General features: G+C 32.0%; 1 long non-coding RNA gene across 2 annotated transcripts in view; it reads left to right on the forward strand.

Moving 5' to 3' along the window:
* The window catches only part of LOC144366175 (uncharacterized), a 100,778-nt gene extending 80,121 nt beyond the window's left edge, over positions 1-20,657 (forward strand). The window contains exons 6-7 of one of the 2 annotated variants that reach the window (XR_013425092.1): positions 19,580-19,664; positions 20,530-20,657. This is a non-coding gene — a long non-coding RNA (uncharacterized LOC144366175). Of the gene's footprint in view, positions 1-11,997; positions 12,013-19,579; positions 19,665-20,529 lie in introns of those variants that run through there. The other variant, XR_013425094.1, reaches the window with a different exon arrangement.
* The last annotated feature ends 1,205 nt before the right edge of the window (positions 20,658-21,862 follow it).

Genomic DNA, 21,862 nt, shown 5'->3' on the forward strand with positions numbered 1-21,862 from the left:
CTAAAGGCTAATTTTAAATGCAGTAGGAGGATTAGTCCAGGTGATTATAATTTCATTTCATCAGTAACTGGGTTACAGTAACAAAACCATTGCTTTGAAATAAAAATTTTTCAGGAATAGAAAATGAGCTTAAATAGGATAAAATAGGATATTGAGAAGCTATTTAAGACCAGTCAAGCAAGCAAAAATTCCTATGTTTCAAAAAAAAAGTGAAATAAAGTTAAATTATTAAAAAAGTATTCTATATTTTAAGTAGAATTTACACTATCTAACATGATAATAGAAAAATGGCTTATATTTACAATGCTTAAGAGTTCACAAAACATTTTAATATAATGTTCTTGCATCATAGTCATATAATTTTGCAAAATGAACAGAGATATCTTTTATAGATGAATAAAAGAAATCTCAATAAATATAAAATGCCTTAACAAAGGTCATATACTCAACTAGGGCAAAAGCTTGGTATTTAGTCTAGGATCTTGACCATTTGAGTTTATTTTGTTGTTCTTTTAGACAGACATTGTATATGCTCGATTCAAATGTAATTAAATTTAATGTGATGCATTTAATGACAACAAATACCAGCTCCTTAATTATAAATTATTGACCATTTAAAATTATTATCTAAAGAATATTGATATTTTACTTGTATTAATATTACTGAATTTACCTTTATTATAGTATTATGTAATGGTAAATTAAGAAGCTAGATAATTAGTATCTCCTGATAAATAGTAGTATCCCTTCACTAGTTCTTCAACATATTCACTCACACAGTTCATTAGTGGAAAAAAAAATTTCTTAGATGATATAGCATCCAGATGGGGTATAAAAAGCTGTACCAGACAATTTTTTTAAATCTCAAGTTCAGAACTCTTATTGTTATCTACAGAAGAATCATCTAGATTGGGAATGAAGAGTGATTTTTACGTAACATTCAGTTCATCCCGCTAATAGTTTTTGTTGTTCTTTTGTCTATCTCTTTTTGAATTTGTGGGAAGCCATTTTGTAGTGTCTCCTCTTCCTTCATAAATGACTCTGTTTGCTTCCAAATATGCCATTCTCTGGGTCTAGTTCAGACCTTTTCCGAGAGTTGTCAACCATTCAGTTTCTTCAAATATTACATCATGAAGGTGAAAGGGGTTTGATGTAACAAATGAATGCCAGTAAAGTTGAAAGTAGCCCTTAAGGTAAAGCAAAAAGATCTTCAGGTGTTTTATCTCAGTGAAAGTGAAAGATTATTACTCAATTACTTTCTCATGAAGTAGCCTCTATATCTTTTTGGCTTTCATTTGTATTTTAAAAGTCAGGCTGGGGATTCAAGATGGTGGACTCGAGGAAGGTGACATTTCCAGTGCTCCATTGCCACCTCTATAAGAAAGCTACTCTTTTGAGACCTACAGGGAAAATGAAATCCTCAAGATCTAACACAATTATATATGTTGTGTGATATGCTAAACATCACCAACCAGAAAACTAGTGGGGAAAAATAATAATTAAAAAAAACTCATTTGGATAAAATATTTAAGAAATTCATAACACACTGATATCCCAGAAAAGTTTTCCAAGAGAAGGTTGTGTCCTAAAATGCTCTCAAAGAATAGAAGAGATACTCATTCCAATAGATGCATAAGAACCAGAACAGCAATACAAGAAATATGGAAAACAAGGTAACATTATCCTTCCTTAAATTCATACGTTATCAGCACCTGACTCCAAAGATAATGAAGTGGAGAAAATACCAATAAAGAATTCAAAAAATATATAAAATAATGAATGAATTGCATGAAAACAACTGAATTAATTAAGGAAGTCAGTATAGGGTATTAATGAGAAATACAATAAGGAGGTAGAGATATTGATAAAGAAACAAATTGAGATCTTGAAAATTAAAAGCAGAATAAAGCAAACAAATGTTCAGTTGAAGGTCTCACTAGTGGAATAGAAGATGTTAAAGACAGAATCTCAGAGCTAGAAGGCAGTCTTAAACATTCAGGCAATGTCAATGAAAGAATAAAATTAACCATGACTAGAATATGTATGAATTTGGGGACAACATTAAGATACCAAAATTAAAGAATCATTGGAATTGGAGATGGTTTTGAAATTAGGGTAATAGCATGGGTAACTTCTTCAGGAAAATAAAAACAGAAAAATTTTCAAACCTTGAAAATGAGATGGACATTCAGGTACAGGAGGTATTCAAACCCTAAATAGACAAGATTAAAAAAAAAATCTCTCTGTGAAACAATGAAAATGCCTAACATACCAAACAAGGATAGAACTTTTACAATGAAAACATCAAATCACACAAATCACATTTAGAGGCAAGCCAATCCAAATTACTTCCAATTTCTAAAATGGAGGAGGAAAATAATTGTCCATCAACATTGCTATATCCAATGGGTCTATCCTTCAGAATTGAAAAGGCAAGGAAAATATTTCAAGATAAGCAGAAACAAAGAATTCATGAGTACTCACCTGGCACTACAGAAAAAAAAATTAAGAAATATTCTACACAGAAGAAATAAAAAACAAATTCCATGCTGAAGTGGTGGCACATGCCTGTAATCCCAGTGAGTCAGGAGGCTGAGGCAGGAGGATTGCAAGTTCAAAGCCAGCCCTAGCAACTTAATAAAGCCCTAAGCAATTTGGTGAGACCCTGTCTTAAAATAAAATATAAAAAGGGCTGGGGATGTGGCTCAGTGGTTAAGTGCCTCTAGGTTCAAAAATATGCAAATTACCATGAGGACTTTAATACACACTTGCAACCTCTTCCCAGGACAAAATCCTCTAGGTTCAAAAATACCCTGGTACAAAAATAAAATAAAATAAACAAATTCTGAAGCTCACAAATTTCAAATCTCTTTAGAAGGATAGTTGGAAGGATAGGAACAGGAACAAATTAAACATTAGGATAAATTTAAATGACAGTGATTTTAAATATCTCTCATAATAACATTGAAAATAAATGGTTACAGTTCTCCCATTTAAAAATATAGACTGACCAAAAAATATTAAAAACAAGATCCAACTGGAGGCATCAAAATATCTGACTTAAAATTACTGTAGAGCCTTAGTAACAAAAACTTCATGGCACTGGCATAAAAACAGACACATAGACCAATGGTACAGAATGGAAGACACACAGAGACAAATCTATACAAAGTCATCTAACTTTTGAGAAAAGTGCCAAAAATATATATTGGAAGAAAAACAACCTTTTTAAACAAATAGTGATGGAAAAAAAAATGTTATTCATATGTTGAAGAACGAAAATAGTCCTAGTACAAAAATCAGCTTAGAATGGATCAAAGACCTAAAAATTAGGCCAGAAAATATGCAAATCCTAGAAGAAAATGTAGGGTCAACACAGCAGCACTTAGGCACAGGCAACAACTTTCTCAACAGAATGCCTAAACCTCACTAAATAATGCCAAAATTAATAAGTAGGATGGTGTCAAATTAAAAAGCTTCTGCTAGCAAAGGAAGCAAATAAAAAAATGTAAAGAGAGAACCTACAGAATTGGAGAAAATCTTTGATGGCTACTCTTATGACAGAGGATTAATATATAGAATAAAAAATTAAAAAGTCAAATAACCAAAAAAGTCAAATAACCCAATTAATAAATGGGCAAATGAATTAAGTAGACTTCTCTAAAGAAGAAATACAAATAATGAACCAATACATAAAGAAGTTAAATAGCGTTAGCAATTAGAAAAACACAAATGAAAACTATATTGAAAATTGCAGTAATCAAGAATACAGATAATAATAAATGCTAGAAAAAGGAACACTTTCACTGTTGGTGAAATTGTAAATTACTACAACCTCTATGGAAGTCACTATAGAGTTTTCTCAAAAGACTAGACATGGAACTATCATATGATCCAGCAATAGCACTTGTCCATGTTTATACTAAAAAAATTAAAGTCATTATACTATAGTAATTCAGGCATAATCATGTTTATAGTAGCTGAATTCAGAAGAGCCAAACTATAGAGTAAGCTTAGGTGTCCATCAACACATGATTGGATAAAGGAAATACAGGAAATACACACACGCACACACACACACACACACACACACATATACACACACACACACACAATGGAGTTTTACTCAGTCATAAAGAAAAATGAAATTCTGTAATTTGCAGGAAAATGAATGGAACTAAAGACCATTACATTAAGTGAAATAAGCCAAATTTAGAAAGTCAATTGTCTTGTGTGTAAAAAGTAGACGGAAATAAGAAAAAGAAAGGTGGGCTTTGGGGATTTCATTCAAATCAAAGAGAGTTTAATAGAATAAAGGGACCAGAGGTGCTAGGAAGTGATATTTGCCAAATTTTACTGTTATGTGTATTTATAGATATTCAACAACAAATAACATCATTATGTGTAGCTATAATGCACTAATAAAAAATGTGGATAAAATAAACAGACTCACCTTACAGACAAAGATATACACAAAAGCTAAAAGTAAAAGAGTGGAAATTAAAATATTAAACAAATGGAGACCCTAAATGAGCAGGAGTAGCTGCTTTTTATCAGAAAAAGCAGACTTCAAACCAAAATTCATCAGAGAAGAGAAAGAAGGACACTTCATATTGTTAAAAGATAAATCCAACAAGAAAATATAATGATAGCAAATACTTATTCCACAAACACTGGCATACCTAATTACAAAAATTAGACATTACTCAACTTAAAGAATCAGGTAGACCCCAGACCCCAGTACAATAATACTGGGTTATATCGACATACCTCTTGCATCAATAGATAAGTCAGGTCATCCACACATAAACTCAGTAATGACAACTTAGAGCTAAAAATATAAATCAAATGGACTTAACAAAAGTTTATAGAACATTTAATTAAACAGAGGCCAAGTTCACCTTCTTCTTGGCTGTTTATGTAGATATCTCCAAATATACCATATTTTAGAACACAAAACAAACTTACCTATCCAAATAAATCACAGGGAAACAGAAGCAAGGTGCAGAGGCAGAATGGCTAGATGGATAAATGGCTGCTCATCTGAGTTGCTGGCTTTATTTATATCAATAGGTTATATTTGGTCACAATATAAGATGTTTTGTTTATGATTAGACATGTGATCTGGCACACTGCAAAATATTTCAACCATGGGAAACAGGGCTCCTTTTACCCCTTGGGAGTTTGCTCACTGGAGGAATGCTGCCTTATACATTTCCATGGTCAGAACCTCTGCATACTTAGTAAAAGATAATTGAAATAATTTATTGCATCTGATCTGATCATAATAAAATGAAATTAGACATCACACACACATATACACACACACAAACACACACACACACACACACACACAGAGAGAGAGCCTCAAAAAACTGTATAAATACATACAGATGAAACAAGGCTTGTTTGAATGATGAATGAGTGATAGAAGAAATCATGAGGGAAATTTAAAATTTTTTAGAACAAAATGAGAATAGTGATACAACAAATCAGAACTTCTGGGACACTGTGAAGGCAGTTCTAAGAAGAAAGTCTGTAGAGTAACTATATAAGAAAATCACTATGATCCCAAATGAACACCTAAGGAAGCATCTCAAGCCCACTTGGTAAACAAGAACAAGCCAATTCCAAAACTAATATGAGGAAGGATATAATTCAAATCAAAGCTAAAATCAATGTATAAACAATAAAATGATTGATAAAATAGTTAATTCTCTGAAAAATGAAAAGAGGTCAATAAATCCTCAGCCAATGTAACCAAAAATAAAAAAGTGAAAACACACAAATTAATACAATTAGAGATGAGAAAGGAAAAAAGTGACCATCAACATCAAATAAATCGACAGGTTTATTAAGGACTATTATTCAACTGAAAAACCTAGAAAAAAAAATGAAAATAATTTCTAACTATACATGGCCTTCAGAATTGACTCAAGAGGAATTAAAAAACTGAAACAGATCAATAAATAGCAATTTGATAAAAGCAACAATGAGAAGCCTGACAAAAAACAACAACAAAAAGCCTAGAACCAATGGATTTTTAGACTTTTGAAGAATAATTATTATCAATGCACCTTAAGTTATTCCAGGAAATAGAAAGTGGTAGAACATTTCCAAATTAATTCCACAAAACCAGGATCACCCCAATCTCTAAACCAAATAAGGACAGAGCAAGGAGAGAAGAGTACAGACCAATATCCTTGATGAACTTAGGTGCACAATTCCTTAGTAAAATATTAACAAATTATATTCAACAACATATTAAGAAAATTTTACATCATGACCAAGTTGTTTTTTCCCAGGGTCACAAGGATGTTTTAACATTCACAAATCACATATTCATCTCAATAAATGAAGAGAAAGTCTTTGAATAAATTCAGCACCCATTCATAATAAAAACATGGAAGACTAGGGATAGCAGAAACCCATTTCAACATCATAAAGAGTAAATTAAGTCAGCCAAAGTGCAGTGAAAAATTAGGAGGCAGTGAGAGTTGAGATTAACATATGTACTACATGAGCATAGGTGTTGAAGCTAAGGTATATCAATTAAACAGTACTTAATATGAAAGAGATAGCTACACACTAAAGAACACTCTCATAAAAGAAGGAAATGCTTAAATACATCAACTCAGCAAATGTGTGAATACAAGCCCCCTGAAAACATGAGAAAAGAGGCAAACAAGTGTCCTCCCAAATTTATAATCCCCCAACAACAGCAACAACTAAAAATAAGGTATTGAAGGTTATGAAATTTCAGAGAAAGATTAAAAGAAATTGATTATTAAAATGATTCATGAACTCTAAAAAGATCTAAGAAATAAATTTAGAAAGCCAATACCAATGTTAAAAGTCTATTTCAATAAATAGAGACTCTTAAAAAATATAAACAGAACTCTGGTAATGAATGACATGATGAATCGACTTCACTAGAAAGTTAAACAGATTAAATTATTTAAAAACAATACTTCAACTCTCAAAGATGGTGTTTATAAACTTGAGCACTCAGTATGAAACAAAGAAAACAGAAAGAAAAGACCATAATCAGAAAATATATAAATATTCTGGAATAACATCAAGAGCCCAAACTTAACAGACATTGGGGCAGAAGAGAGCATGGATATAGAGACTAATGGCATTAAGATCTTTTTAAGTGAAACAATAGCAGAAAAAATTTTCAACCCTTAGGAATGATGGTTGACATCACATACAGAATGCATATAAAATCCCAAATGGAAAAGATAAAAAGGAAACTCTCTAATATAATCAAAATGATTAACATAGAGAATAAGAATAGAATATTCAAAATCACAAGAGAATATGAGATCACATTAAGCTGTAAACCAATAAGACTTACTTTTGAATTTTCACTTTGGAATCTGAAATTCAGGAGAACTTAGAATTAATTAATTCAAGCTCTGAAAGAAAATAATTGCCATCAAAGATTGACATACCTGGCAAAGCTGTCATTGAGGCTCAAAATGGAAAGAAAATCTTTCAATAATAAGATGAAATTAAAAGATTTCAGGATCACTAACCCATCTGTGAAGAAAATACATAAAGAAATACTACATTGCAAAAACTCAAAATTAAACCCAGGGCTTTTTAATGAATGAAGCATACTAGAATAGCAGTTAAGTAAATGAAAATTAAGACCAAGTATAAAAAAATAAAGCAAAATGGCAAGAAAAAGTGAACTTCTTTTCATAACAGTTCTGAATGTAAATATTTGCAACTTTTTAATTAAGACATAAACTGGCAAAGTGTATAAAAAAACAAGACCCAATTATGTGCTGTTTTCAAGAGACTCATCTTATAAAGACATCCAAAGCCTGAAAATTAAAGGGTGAAAAAAGATGTTCCATACAAGTGGAGTCCATAAACAAACAAGAAGTAGCTTTTTAAAAAATTTCTAACAAAGCAAAAAGTAATTGGAAGTAAGGTCACTACATACTGGCAAGGAGAATGATCAAACAAGAAGATATAATTTATGGCCCTATGTAAGTATACCTAATTACACAAAATATTTCTTGAGTTTAAGTTCCAGATAGTCCCTAGTACACTAACATTGGGTGGCTTAATTACACCCTTCTCACCAATAGACAGTTTATGCAGACATAAAATCAATAAAGATACACCTGACCTAAGTAATACTATATATCAAATGGACCTAACAGATATCTATTTAGTATTTTATCCATCAAGAGCTGACTTAACTTTATTCACTGCAGTATTTGGGACATTTTTCAAGACATACCATGTTTTAGGTCACAAAATAACTTTTAGTAGAAATAAATGATATGTATTCTGTATGTCTTATCAAATCATAATTGAATGAAATTAGAAATTGATAGCAACAAAAATTATAATAAAAAAACATAAAACCATGGACATTGTGTTTTAAATGATAAGTGGATCATAGAAGAATTGAGAGGAGAAATTTAAGAATTCTTAAAATCAAATAAAAATCATGATAAAATGTATCAAACATTTGGGACATTATAAAGGTGGTTCTAAAATGAAAGTATATAACATTTATGCCTGCATTTAAAAAAATAATGCCAAATAAACAATCTAATGCTACATATCAAGCCCCTATTAGCTCACCAAAAGAGAAGCCACAAGTCAACAAAATTAGAGCTGAAAAAGGAAATACAACTGGAGATATTTCTGCAATCCAGGGAATAGTTAGGAACTATTTTGAAAACTTACATTCTAGTATATTGGAAAATCTAGAAGATATTGTTATATTTCTAGAAAAATACAACCTACATCAATTGAACCAAGAGATTATAGAAAATCTAAGCAAACCAATATAAATCAATGAGATTGAATCAGAAATATAAAGATTTCCAACAAATAAAACTCAGAGCCAATGAATTCTCAGCTAATTTCTGAAAGATCTTTTTTTAAAATGATAATACTCTTTAAATTATTTCATACAATAAAAAGTTGGGGAAAATTCCTGAATTCATTCTACAAAGCCAATATCACACTGATACTAAATCCAGATAAGTACATATTAAGGGAACATACAAACAAACAAAACAAACTGCATATCAAAATCCCAAATGCAAAAATCCTGCATTTGTCAGCATTCCATCACTGTGACCAAAATACTTGACAAAAACAACATATAGGAGAGAAGGTTTTGGCTTATGGTTTCAGAGGTTCAGTCCATGGTTGGCAGACTCTATTGCTCTGGGCCCTCTTTTTGGCAAAAACTCATTTCAGAAAAGTGTGGCTCTGGAGTGCTGCTTTGTTCACGGTGACTGGAAAGTAGAGAGAGGAAAGCTCCAAGATGAACACTTCCAGGGCATGTCCTCAGTGACCCACTTCCTCCAGTCACAGCTTACCTATATACAGTTACCACACAGTACATCCACTCAAACTAGGATGGACTGATGAGCTTATATCTCTTATGCAATCATCTCACCTCTGAATATTTCTGCATCAACTAGGAGATTTGGGGGGACTTTTATATTCAAACTATAGAAAACACTGAATAAAATATTAACAATCCACATTCAAAAGCACATTAAGAAATTACATACCATGATCGAGTTGAACTAATCCCATCAATACAATGTTGGTTCAATCAATAATTGTACTTAATTGAATAAATATAATCAAGCACAAAAATCACATTATCAAATCAATTTATATAGAAATAGCCTTCAACAAAATCCCAAACACATTCACGATTAAAAAACAAAACAAAACAAAATAGAAAACTGAACAACTGAAGAAAGAAACAATAGGAACTTTCTTCAACATCATAATGTCTATATATGGCAAACCCAAAGTCAACATCATACTGACTGAACAGAGAAACACTGAACTCATTTGCTCTGAAATTAGTAACAAGACAAGGATATCCCCTCTCACTCTCCTTATTTAATATAGTTCTTCAAGTTGTAATCAGGAAGAGAATAAAATTAAGGGGATAAAAATAGGAAAATGTGAAGTTAAACTATCTGTTTGCTGATGACTTGATACATACATGGAAGATGCCAAAAATTCCACCAGAATACTTTTAGACTGGATATGCAAATCCAACAAAGTTGCAGGATACAATATTAGTATACACAAATTAACAGTTTTTCTATATTCCAATATTGAACTACTGAGAAATAAATTAAGAAAACCATAACCTTCAAAATAGTCTCAAAAATAAAATTAAATTAAATACCAGGGTATAAGTTGAACCTAGGAAGTGAAAGATCACTATAATGTAAATTATAGAACACTGAAGAAAGAAATTGAAGGGGACCTTACAAGATGAAAAGACCTCCTATGTTCGTGGATAGGCAGAATTAATATTGTTAAACTGACCATATTGCCAAAAGCATTATACAAATTCAATTTAATCCCCTTCAAAATACCAATGACATTCTTCAAAAAACTAGATAAAAGAACATTTCTAAAAATCATATAGAAGAATTAAAGACCCAGATAACCAAAGCAATCCAGAACAATAAGAGCAAGGTTGGAGGTATCACAATACCCAATATCAGCTATAGTGACAAAACAACATGGTTTTGGCATAAAAACAGATATGAAGGACAATGGAATAGAAGACACAGAGACAAATGCACATACAAAGAATAATCTGATCCTTGACAAAGGCGCCAAAGATGTAGGTTAGAGGAAAGCTGGCCCTTTTAACTTATGATGCTGGGAAATCTGGATATCCATATATAGAAGAATGAAATTTGACCCCTGTTTCACATCCTGCACAAAAATCAGTGCCAAGTGGGTCCAAGACATAGGAATGTGATCAGAAACGATGAAATTTCTAGAAGAAAATATAAGGGCCACACTTGGACATTTTGATGCAGACACCATCTTCCTTAATAGTACTCCCAAAGCTCAAGAACCCAAAAACTTATTACCAAAATATCTAATAACCCAATCAATCAATCAATCAATGGATAAAATATTTAAAGACACATTTATCAAAAGAATAAATCCAAATAGGATAAGTATATGAAACAATCTTCATAATCCTTAACAATAAAGATGATATAAATCAAAACTACACTGAGATTTACATTTTACTACAATTCAAATGTAAATTATCAGTAATACAAATAATAATAAATACTTCTGAGATTGTAGAGGAAAAGATACACTCATACAATGTTGATGGAACTGCAAATTATTACAACCACTTTGGAAAAAAGTATAGAGAGTCCTTAAAAGACTAGGAATGGAACCACCATCGAAAAGATGTAAAATCAGTCAATTATATCAATACATACATACCAATGTTTATAGCAGTGTGATTCACAATAGCCAAGTTATATAACCAGCCAAGCATTCCTAAATATACGAATGGATAAACAAAATGTGACACACATACACACACACACACACACACACACACACACACACAGTGGACTTTTACTCAGACATAAAGAAAAGTGAAATTTTGTCATTTACAGGTAAATACATAAAATTGGAGAATATGAGGCTAAATGAAATAAGCCAGACTCAAAAGTCAAAGGTCAGATGTTTTCTCTCACATGCAGAAGATAGAGAGTATGGTGGGGGTTTAAAAAAATAGTGGGGGAAGATGTAAGGAAAATAAATGAAAGATCAATAGGGTACAAGAAGGCGACCAAAAGGGAGGGGTGAGGGAAGAGCATGGAGAAGTAATGGGGAATGAAATATACTATTTTTTTAATGTCTGTGTACAAATATAACACAATGAATTCTATAATTGTATATAATTATAATATACTACTAACAATAAAAATGACAATAACAAATACTAGAAGGGAGATAGGAATAGAGTAGGCAGAAAAGGGAAGGAGAAGGAGTGTGTGGAGAATGTGATTGAACAGATTATTTTGTGTGCATGTACAAATGTCCCATAATGATCCCATTATTATATATAATGTAATGTATCAATTAACAAATAAAAATTATGTAAGAAAAATACATAAATGAAACATATTATCAACATCTTCTTTTATATTGTTTTCACAGGGAAGCATCCTGACTTCTGTACTGAAGATATTTTACAGACACAGTTCATTTTTATAGAGCTATGTTTCTCAAAGGTGATGAGAAAACCACTCAGACAGTGGCTATATGTTGAGTGATTTCTGCTTGTTGAAATATATTGCTCACGGGTGGGAATGTAGCTCAAAGATGGAGTGCTTTCCTAGCATGTCTGAGGCCCTAGTTTCAATCCCTGGCACCTCAAAAAGAAGAAAGAAAAAAATACAGTACCCTAGGCATCATCCCCAGGCTGAATGAATCAAAATTCATAAAAAGCATCTGCATATTCACAATGTCCAACTTGTGTGCATTGACCTGAGAGATCCTCTTCCGCCTCTAGCAAATATAAATATAGTGAATATCAATAGGTAAAGATTGTTATTCCTATAATTTAAGGATATTACATTAGATTTTCTCAATATATTCCAAGTGTACAAAAATTCATCTAATTTTCCATGTTAATAAATTCAAGTAAGAAATTGATTTTTATATGAGGAGTTACAACCATTTTACTTTCAGGTGATAAAATCTTTAGTAATGAAATGAACAAAAATAGTGTATTGATTACTGTGGCAGAAATCTGCCTAATGAATAAAAATTCTTATTTAATAAATTTCTGTTATAAATGGGCTAATATGTGTACCTTATTCATATTTGACTGGGATAAAAGGTCAACTAAAAGGAAAGCTTCATTAAAAGTTAATTATTTGTGCCAATCTTTTTGAGACAAGGTAATAAATAACTTGGTCTAAACAACTACTTTTATTTTACATGAAAAATGATCCAGTGCTTTTAAATTTATGCAATTCTAGATGCTCAATAATGAAGTTGTTAAATAATTGAATGCCTTTCTTTTAATTACATAATATATTTGATATTCAACTTCAGCCTTTTTAGTAAAATCAATAATAAATATTTATTTTATAAGTAAATGTACAAAGGTATACTTTTTAATGAGTTTAAAATACCATTCAAATATCTAGACTTCTAGTTAATATTCTCCTGTAAACAATACCATTGACCTGGATTTTTTTATACTTTGAAAACATGTTTAGTAACTGCTTTTGTAAAATTCATGTAACATCTCATTCTAAATCTTTTTATTATAATTTGAGGATTTCATAACAGTATTTGTATATTTACTTCAAACAGGTATACTTGATATTTAATTTATTTAATTATACTTGATATTTAATTTATCAAGTATTTTTGGGATATTAGAGTTAGTAAGAAATTTGACATTACAACAGTATATAAATCAGCCATATTTTTTTGTTTATTAATTTTTGTATTATTAAACCTCTGCCTATATTTCCTAAAAGTAGCTATTCACAAAAATCCATAGAAAATGATGCGGCAAAGTAAAAATTTTCAAAATAACACATGAAGATATCGAGAAGCAGGTAAAATAAACACAGAAGATAAACTATACAAACCAGGAATGAAGTTGCCTAATTTGTTTTTGTATATTCTTACAGGAAATACATTAAATAATTTCCCCTAAGTTCTAATAAGTTAAGGATTTAAAGAAAAATCAGATACAGAATTTATAACTGTATACTTAATGGTGAGATGTAAGAATATGTAGAAGTGAGACTTGAGAGAATTTTCTCACACAACAGCTTTTAATAGCAGGAACAATCTAATATTTTTCTCATAAAGTACCTCAATATAGAGCAATACTCTAAAGAGAAATGTATTTGTTTTACTTTACAAAGAGTCAAATGATATGATGTTGTAATAAACTTTCATCTATTTAGCAAATAAAACATAGAATTTACAGTTCAATTTAAATTTCAGATAGAAAATAAGATATTTTTAATATATGTTTATCTCAAATACTGGTATTGATTTGATTCACTTGAACATTGATTGAATGACTGATGGACTGAATGGCCTTCATGGCATCCTTTATATAAATTACTGCTTTTAGATGAGTTTTTGGTGATCATGGACATATGATCTGTTCAGTCCTATAGCTCTCCAAGTTTGTTTAACACTATGCTATAGCCATCTTGAAGTTCTTAACAATTCTTGGACAAGACACTTACCGTTTTCATTTTTTACTGGGACTTACAAATCGTATTAAGTTATCTAGTGACGGTGAATTGAGGCTATAGTTCTTGAACTGCAGCTCTTTTAAGTTGCTTGTTAAATGAAGTACCAAAATGCATCCACAGTTAATGAATCTTTAGGAAGATTTTCAGTCTTCATAGGAAATTTCCAGCTTGAGAAAGACCACTAGCTGAATGAAGAGCTTTTCCAAATACATATGGAGGTTGGGCCAGGAATTATCACAAAGCCAAAAGAAAGAAGGAAAAGAAGTGATTTTTGGAAAAGAAATTTAAACAGAGGAATTGTTACCAAAATTTTGATCCATGTCCCAGATGCCAATCTAATAAGAGGATATTATAGTTTTGAGAACAAGGGAAAAGACATTTCATTGCTTTGCTAGCAAAGCAGACACACAGGGAACTCCTATATCAGAGGCTGTGATTCTGCTCAACAGGGGGAACAAGGGGTTTTTAAAGAAGTGATTCAAAGGCTGCATTCCAAGTGTTCTCTGGAGTTGTAATTTCACTTGTTAATTTGGGAGATAGTCATTTCTGGTGTCTTCTGTTGCCATCCACAAAGTTTGAATAACTTCCTTCTTTGGTGGGTTTGTGCTCAAGAGCAGATAATTCTTCCTAGGATGGGGAAGAAATGTACTTCTGTTTCCCCTGAGATTAGTGGGGAGAGGAGAGAGGAAGAAAAAGAAACATGTCCTTTTAAAAATAAATCACACTGGCAGTGCAGCAAGGGCTGTATACAATAAGGCATAAAGTGGACCACTGTTACAAAATTAAGAGAGGAATAGAAGTCACATGCAAATTGCACAGAAATATTCCTACTTTGAGAAATCCATTTCTAACATTCCCAGATTAAAAGAACTACTTTAAAACTATGCTGTTTCCTCCAGACAATTTCCATCATTTTTTAACTTCTCTGATGTTCTCTACCTTGTTAACAAATTGCTTTTCCTTCTCCAGCTTCTTAAAGTGAGTGTTCCTAGTGCCCAGATATTAGCCCTGTGCTATGGTAATAGTCCCTGCCTGAGAGAATCCATTCCCACCATTCTAGTCCTTATTAGAATGTACAATAAGACAGAACCATCCAAGCATGTTTTTCCTTTTTATCCCTCACACAAAGCACTGTGCCTGGCTGAGTGCAGTGGCACACACCTGTAATCCCAATGGTTTTTAACACTGAGACAGGAGGATTCGAGTTCAAAGTTCAAAGTTCACTCAGCAAAAAGTGATATACTAAACAATTCAGCAATGTCTAAATAAAAAAATAGATCAGGGGATGTGGCTCAGTGGTCGAGTGTCCTGAAATTCAACCCTGCCATACACACAAAGCACTGTGTCTTTGCATATGGCTGTACTGAATAAAATTGTTGAGTAAATTGATATACTCCAACTGTTTCTACTAATATGCATAAGTGTTGAATTTTAGTTCTCTAGCCCTGATCTCTCTAAAAGCTTCAAAAATGGGTTTCTAAACATTTATAGGATATATTTAAATGAACGTCCAACCATCTCTTCAAACTTAAAATATCTTCAATTAACTTTGGGAATTCTACCAATAATTTTTACAGTTCCCTAAAGAAAACTTGATTTTCCCTTGATTTCTCTCCCTTTCTGGCTGCTTGAAGTCAGAAAAAAACCTAGGGAGACAAACATGAATAAAAAAATTAAAATTCAATATGATAAATTTAATTCTGGGAATATTTTCAAAATATTAGAGAAATAGAATAAATAATTGTTTTCTAGGAATTCGGGGAAAACGTGAGAGGAGCTGACTATCAAATAGGTTAATGGAGATAAGTATAATTTTACATGGCACAAAAGGGCAGAAAGTTACTTTTAGGAAATTGATCTCAATAACTCAAATCATGAGGTATAAAACTATTTCTTTTCCCAGTTATAAGGAGGAAATCAGTGACCATAAGAATGAGTGCTTGCTGGGGGATGAGCAGAAAGTGATGGGGCACATTTGGGACTGACATGAGGCTGTAATACTATTTTGAGTTTTATTTTTTTATAGTTCTGGCTAATTTAAAATAACCACTTTTTTCTTGATTATAAAAGCAATGCACATTCCTCATAAGAGGCTCCATTATCTGGCAGATGGACTCACAGCATCCTCCTTCCTTGTCTCAGTTGTCTTTGAACAAGATAACCCCAATCCTTTCTATAAAACATTTCATGATTGACCTTGCTGAAAGTCATTCTTTGTGTCTGTCTCTGGTTTAATTTTACAGATAGGGTAGATGCTATGGGAGAACCAGATTGACCTTAGCTAAGGTCTTGATTCATAATCCTGCTGTTTTACTAAACTGTCAATGCCCATAGAATTTGCCACCAAAGTTTCTGCTAAATTGATGTAAAGAGGGGCTTGGTGTTACTACAAATTTTAGAAAACCCCTCTGGTTATGTTAATATGCAAATCATCTGAAAATAATTCCTGAATATTTAACTGACAGTTCCTTCTTGCCTCAGAAACAACAGATCATTTGTTTTCAAGAAGCAGACTATTTTTAGACAAATTCTATAAAATATTTTCTTCCTAAAAGTTAAAATTGGCCTTTTACACACAGAATGATTTCTACTCTGTGGCATTAGAATCAGTCTACATTTTTGTTTGATTTTTTTTCCACATGATAATCTATTAATTACTTGAACATTTGCTAATATAGTCTTCCTGAGTATTTGTTTCCTGTATATATGGAATTAAAAAAAAAAAGTAGAACTGTCTTGTTATTAGCCTAGCACATCTCTGGGTTGAGACTGAGCCTGAAACATTCCACAACTCTGACAAATTTACATTTCTAAATGCCTTACATTACTGAAAGGCATGGATTACAAACAGACTCAGATAGTTTTGGATCATGCTACAAGTCAGAAAATGTATTTTTAAAAATTTATTTATTTATTTTTTAATTAAATACAGGAACATTTGGCCTATATAAAAGTGACTGAAATGTTTTCCAATTGGAATTATTGGGTTTTTTTCACTTTACATGAGTATTTGAAGTAAAAATACAGAGTAGAACTACTATAATATACTACACTGTAAGCTAGTGTAGTAAATATGAAATACAACATTTTTGCTATATATTATCATGTAAGTACTACAAATACTTGTCTATTTTGGGACACTATTTTTATGTTAGCTGGATTCAATTGCAATTACCATAGGAACATTAAAAAAAATCCTCAGTTATCAAACAACATATATTAACATTTTCTTTGATAATGCCAACCCTTCCCACCAACCTTTTGATAGGTTTTCTAGTTTAGTAATTACATATTCAGTCATATGTGGACATGCCCCTTACTTTAAGAATGAAGAATAGAAAGGGTTTCAGTTATCTGGGTGTGAAAAGTCTGACTACTTATTCTGGTTAGATCTTCAATAACCTGTTTTAAATGTCAGAGCTGAGTAGAGCCCTATGAACTACAATCACAGTCCTCTTCTGATTTACAGTAGCTGCATTGATCATAACACAACTTGTTCTCAATTATCTGCACAAAAAAGCCAAAGGGATGTCAAATATTCAAGACTATATATGATCAGCTACCAATTTACCTTTCTTTATTACACATGTCTCCATAAAACAGATTGCTTATTAGATCAGTATACCAGTATCTTTTTAAATGAAGGATAATTCTTTATTTTTATTTTTTAAATTTTTAAAAATTTGTTCTAATTAGTTATACATGACAGTAGAACACATTTTGACACATTTAACACACATGGAGTTCGTAAATGAAGGATATTTCTGCCGGTATACTAGACCATTTCCTCTTTCATGGTACAAAGAAGCCTCTGTTTAATCACAGAATCTTTTTTTCTTCCTACATAAATAATCTCAAATATTCAGCACAAGCCCTCCCTGTCTCTTCTATGAAACCTTCCTTGAATGCTAAACTTCATAAAAACTTGCACTTTCTTAGGATTTATGTTGCCTTTATTTTCTGTAGTGGTAGCATTAGCAGCAAAAAAACCCAAATAAATAAGTAACAACAAAAACAGCAATAGTTGTATAATAACAATGATCATTTTACCAAGCACACAACTAGGCTTATTTTCAACCTGCATTAACAGATGAAGAAACTAAGACTTAAATAGGCTCAGCTACTTGCCCAGTATGACTGCACTCATATGGAGTGAATTCAGGTTTCCTGGTCTGTCTGACTCTGTAATACCAGGTCACCTTATCTCTATGATCTTCTTGATCCTGAATACATCCACTGTCATTTAACTCACTATTTCTCTCTTTCTTTCTTTCTCTTTCTTTCTTTCTTCCTTTCTTTCTTTCTTTCTTTCTTTCTTTCTTTCTTTCTTTCTTTCTTTCTTTCTTTCTTTCTTTCTTTCTTTCTCTCTTTTTCTTTCTTTCTTTATTTTTTCTTTCTGTTATGGTACTTGGGATTAAACCCAGGGTCTCATGCATGTTACCAGAGAGCTACATTCCCAGCTCCCAGCTTTTGCTATGTTTGTTAGAGTTCACTTTTAACTTGCAAAATAGTAATTTAGAGCAATTCATCCTCATAGTAACATATATTAAAATTAACTATATAAACCAAAGACTACTTAAAAACCTAAAAGAACTCCAAGAATGCTGTATGTAACATTTGCTACTAAAGCCAATTTACATGTGTTTGTATTCAAACAGTGTCTCCCTTTCTTTGCTGGAATTTAATCACATCCATTCTCATTAAGGGATTGCAACCAGATTAAGTCTACATCCTTGAGAAAGTGAGAATTGGACACAAATGAGTGTCACATGAGTTGGCATATTTCTCCAGGCTACTTCCTATGGAATTTCCTACTTCCTATGGAAAGCTCTTTCCAGAGCCTTCTGTGAATGGTTTGGCTTTCTTACCATTATAGTTTCCAAGTGGCCCTCATGTCTGCCAATGGCCAATCTATATTGTGCCTCTGTATACCGTGCCCTTTTCATGTCGACTTTGTTCATTAGTCTTTATAACTATGGTCTTTCTGTGCTATTGTGCATTTGGGAATGTGCTCTTTTATCAAAGGTGTGATTAAGGTATATGTTAGTCACTGTGGCCAAAATACCCTATCGGAACACATTAGAAGAGTAAAAGTTTATTTTGGGCTCATGATTTTAGGGGTTCAGTGCCAAGTCAACTGACTCCAAGGCAAAAATATCATGGTGGAAAGGTATGGTGGAGGAAAGCTCTTCAGCTCATGGTACCTAGGAAGCAGAGAGTGAATGAGGAGCAAAGGACAAAAGTTAATCCCCAATGGCATGCCCCCAGTGACCTGCTTCATCCAGCCATGCCCTAATTCTCTGTAGCTACCACTCAGTAGTTCATTCAAATTATTAGTCCATCAAATGAATTAATCCACTGATGAGGAAACAGTTTTCATTATCCAATCATTTTACCTCTAAACATTATTATACTATATATCATGTTTCCAACACATGAGCTTTACAGGGGACATTTTATACCCAAACTATGATGAGATATTTACTAATGTGTGGTCTGTCTTCCAGCTCCTCATCCTTATCGTGGCAACATGACTGAATTTTATCAGAAGCCAGATGGAGAGAGTGATTAAGCCAAAGAGGAGACCTAGATGTAAGCATTTCTGACACTGTAACAATATTTCTGAATATTTTTGACCTTCTTAAAGAAAATTCTTCTTAAAAATATTTCTGTACTTTTACATTTTCTTCAGTCAAACAAACTGTTTAGCCCAATCATGTTGACTCCAAGTCAAGGCTTTTGATAGTTAGCAAAGAAAGAAAGGAGCCTATCTCAGCAGTATTGAAGATATGAAAGAAGCAGTAGGAAGGCACCAAGGACAGAGTTAGCTAGAGTCTTTGCACTCAGCATTGTGCAAAATGTGCATCAACTTTTCCTCCTCCAATCCCTTGTCAAGTGAGACAAGCTAGAGATACTGATATTAACAATTATATATAAATATTACATTTGAAATTATATGCCTGTCATTTTACCTGTGGTTTCCAAATTATGCTACAGTTATAACCTCGTTTATTTAAAATAGCATATGAATTTTGAGACAAATAATTCACCAATCTTGAGCATTTCTATTAGGCAATGCTATACATATTATTACACACATTTTACCAAAGATAGATTTTGTTGACTTACTCTTTAGACTCACCGAAAGACCACGAAGAATTGAATAATTAAAAGAATTAGAACATTTATAGTCATAATGTTACATTTGAAAAAAAAATCATAGCTCTAAATCTCTTAGTAAGGGAGGAGGGTAAAAAGTCTATACTTAGGGCCAGAGAAGTTCTAGAATGCAATAGTATTGCCAAGTATTAATCTAGATATCACAGTTTCCTGTAGTGATCCATTTACCTTATCTTCCAGAATAATATATTTGAGAATATAATTGACACATTGTTACTCCATTTAAACTTTGCATCTTCTTCTTCTTCTTCTTCTTCTTCTTTTTTTTTTGTATCAGGGATTGAATTTGGACACTTGACCACTGAGCCACATCCCCAGCCCTATTTTGTATCTTATTTGGAGACAGGGTCTCACTGAATTATTTAGCACCTTGCCTTGCTGAAGCTGACTTTGAGCTTGTCTCAGCCTCCCAGGCAACTAGGATTACAGGTATGTGCCACTGTACCTGGCAACCTTTGCATCATCCAGTTTTACTTCTATTGTTATCAATTACTTTATGGGGAAAGTACTAATTTGGGGGACTAATATTGTTGCTTTCATTTATTATATATGTTTAAAAGAAAAAAAAAATTAAAAACTCAGTCCCTCAACTCCATTTAGCTGTTAATTAATATATGTTCATCTTAAGTACATGCGTTTTAGATCAGTGAATGTATTAATGGAAACTATGTACAACACATATGAGATGCATATGCTTCAGAAACATTCGGCAATGAAGAAAGAAATCTTTTGATTTAAATGACTACCAAATAGCCCTGCCTGCCTGATTCATTATAGATTTCTAGCATGAGTCATAAGTACTAAAGCTCAGTTACAGCTACATGACATCATGGTATCATATGACTGTGCTGGCAGGTATAGCTTCTTAAGCTCTAATGTCATAATTAACTTTGTTCAAGAGAGATGAATTGGGGCATCAGTGCTTATAGGGGCTTTCAGAAAAAAAACTAGAAATACATGAAATATGTTTAAGGTGATGAGAGTCAATCGAATATAAGTTACCTAAGGATAATTCAAAGCTGAGTGGAATATCACTTTATTTTTAAGATGCTGAGATCATGGCAATAGTGTGATCTTTTCAACTCTTGTGCTAGTTTTTTCTTTTTATTTCTTTTTTTTCATGACTGATAACATTCCAATAAAGAATTACATTGTAGTAACTTTCCATTTGGAAAATACATAAAATTTCAGTGATGCCAGTAGAAGAGGAGAGTTTTGCCCACACTGTATGAGCTCCATAAACACTTCAATTGATTGATTAATTGATGTGCATGGAAGACAGTGAACTTATTTTCTCATGAAATAAAATGCATTTGACTGAAAGGTTTGATAATTTTTTTGTTTACAGCACATGACTGAGTATTTCCTGCAAGATAGATATTTTCAGTGATAATTAAATTAACATTTTAGTAATCATCTTGTTTATTGTATGTAATAACATTTGACTTAATATCTATTTATTTCTTCCTTATTCGCTTTGAACAGTTTTCAGTACCAATGTAACAAAATGATGATATATATAATCTGAAACAAAAAATAATTTTTGAATATATATTTTTATATTCATGATTAATTCTGAAACTCATATTCTGCTCCATTTCAGATCTTCT

This window comes from Ictidomys tridecemlineatus, chromosome 8 (assembly GCF_052094955.1).
Source record: "Ictidomys tridecemlineatus isolate mIctTri1 chromosome 8, mIctTri1.hap1, whole genome shotgun sequence".
NCBI lineage: Eukaryota > Metazoa > Chordata > Mammalia > Rodentia > Sciuridae > Ictidomys > Ictidomys tridecemlineatus.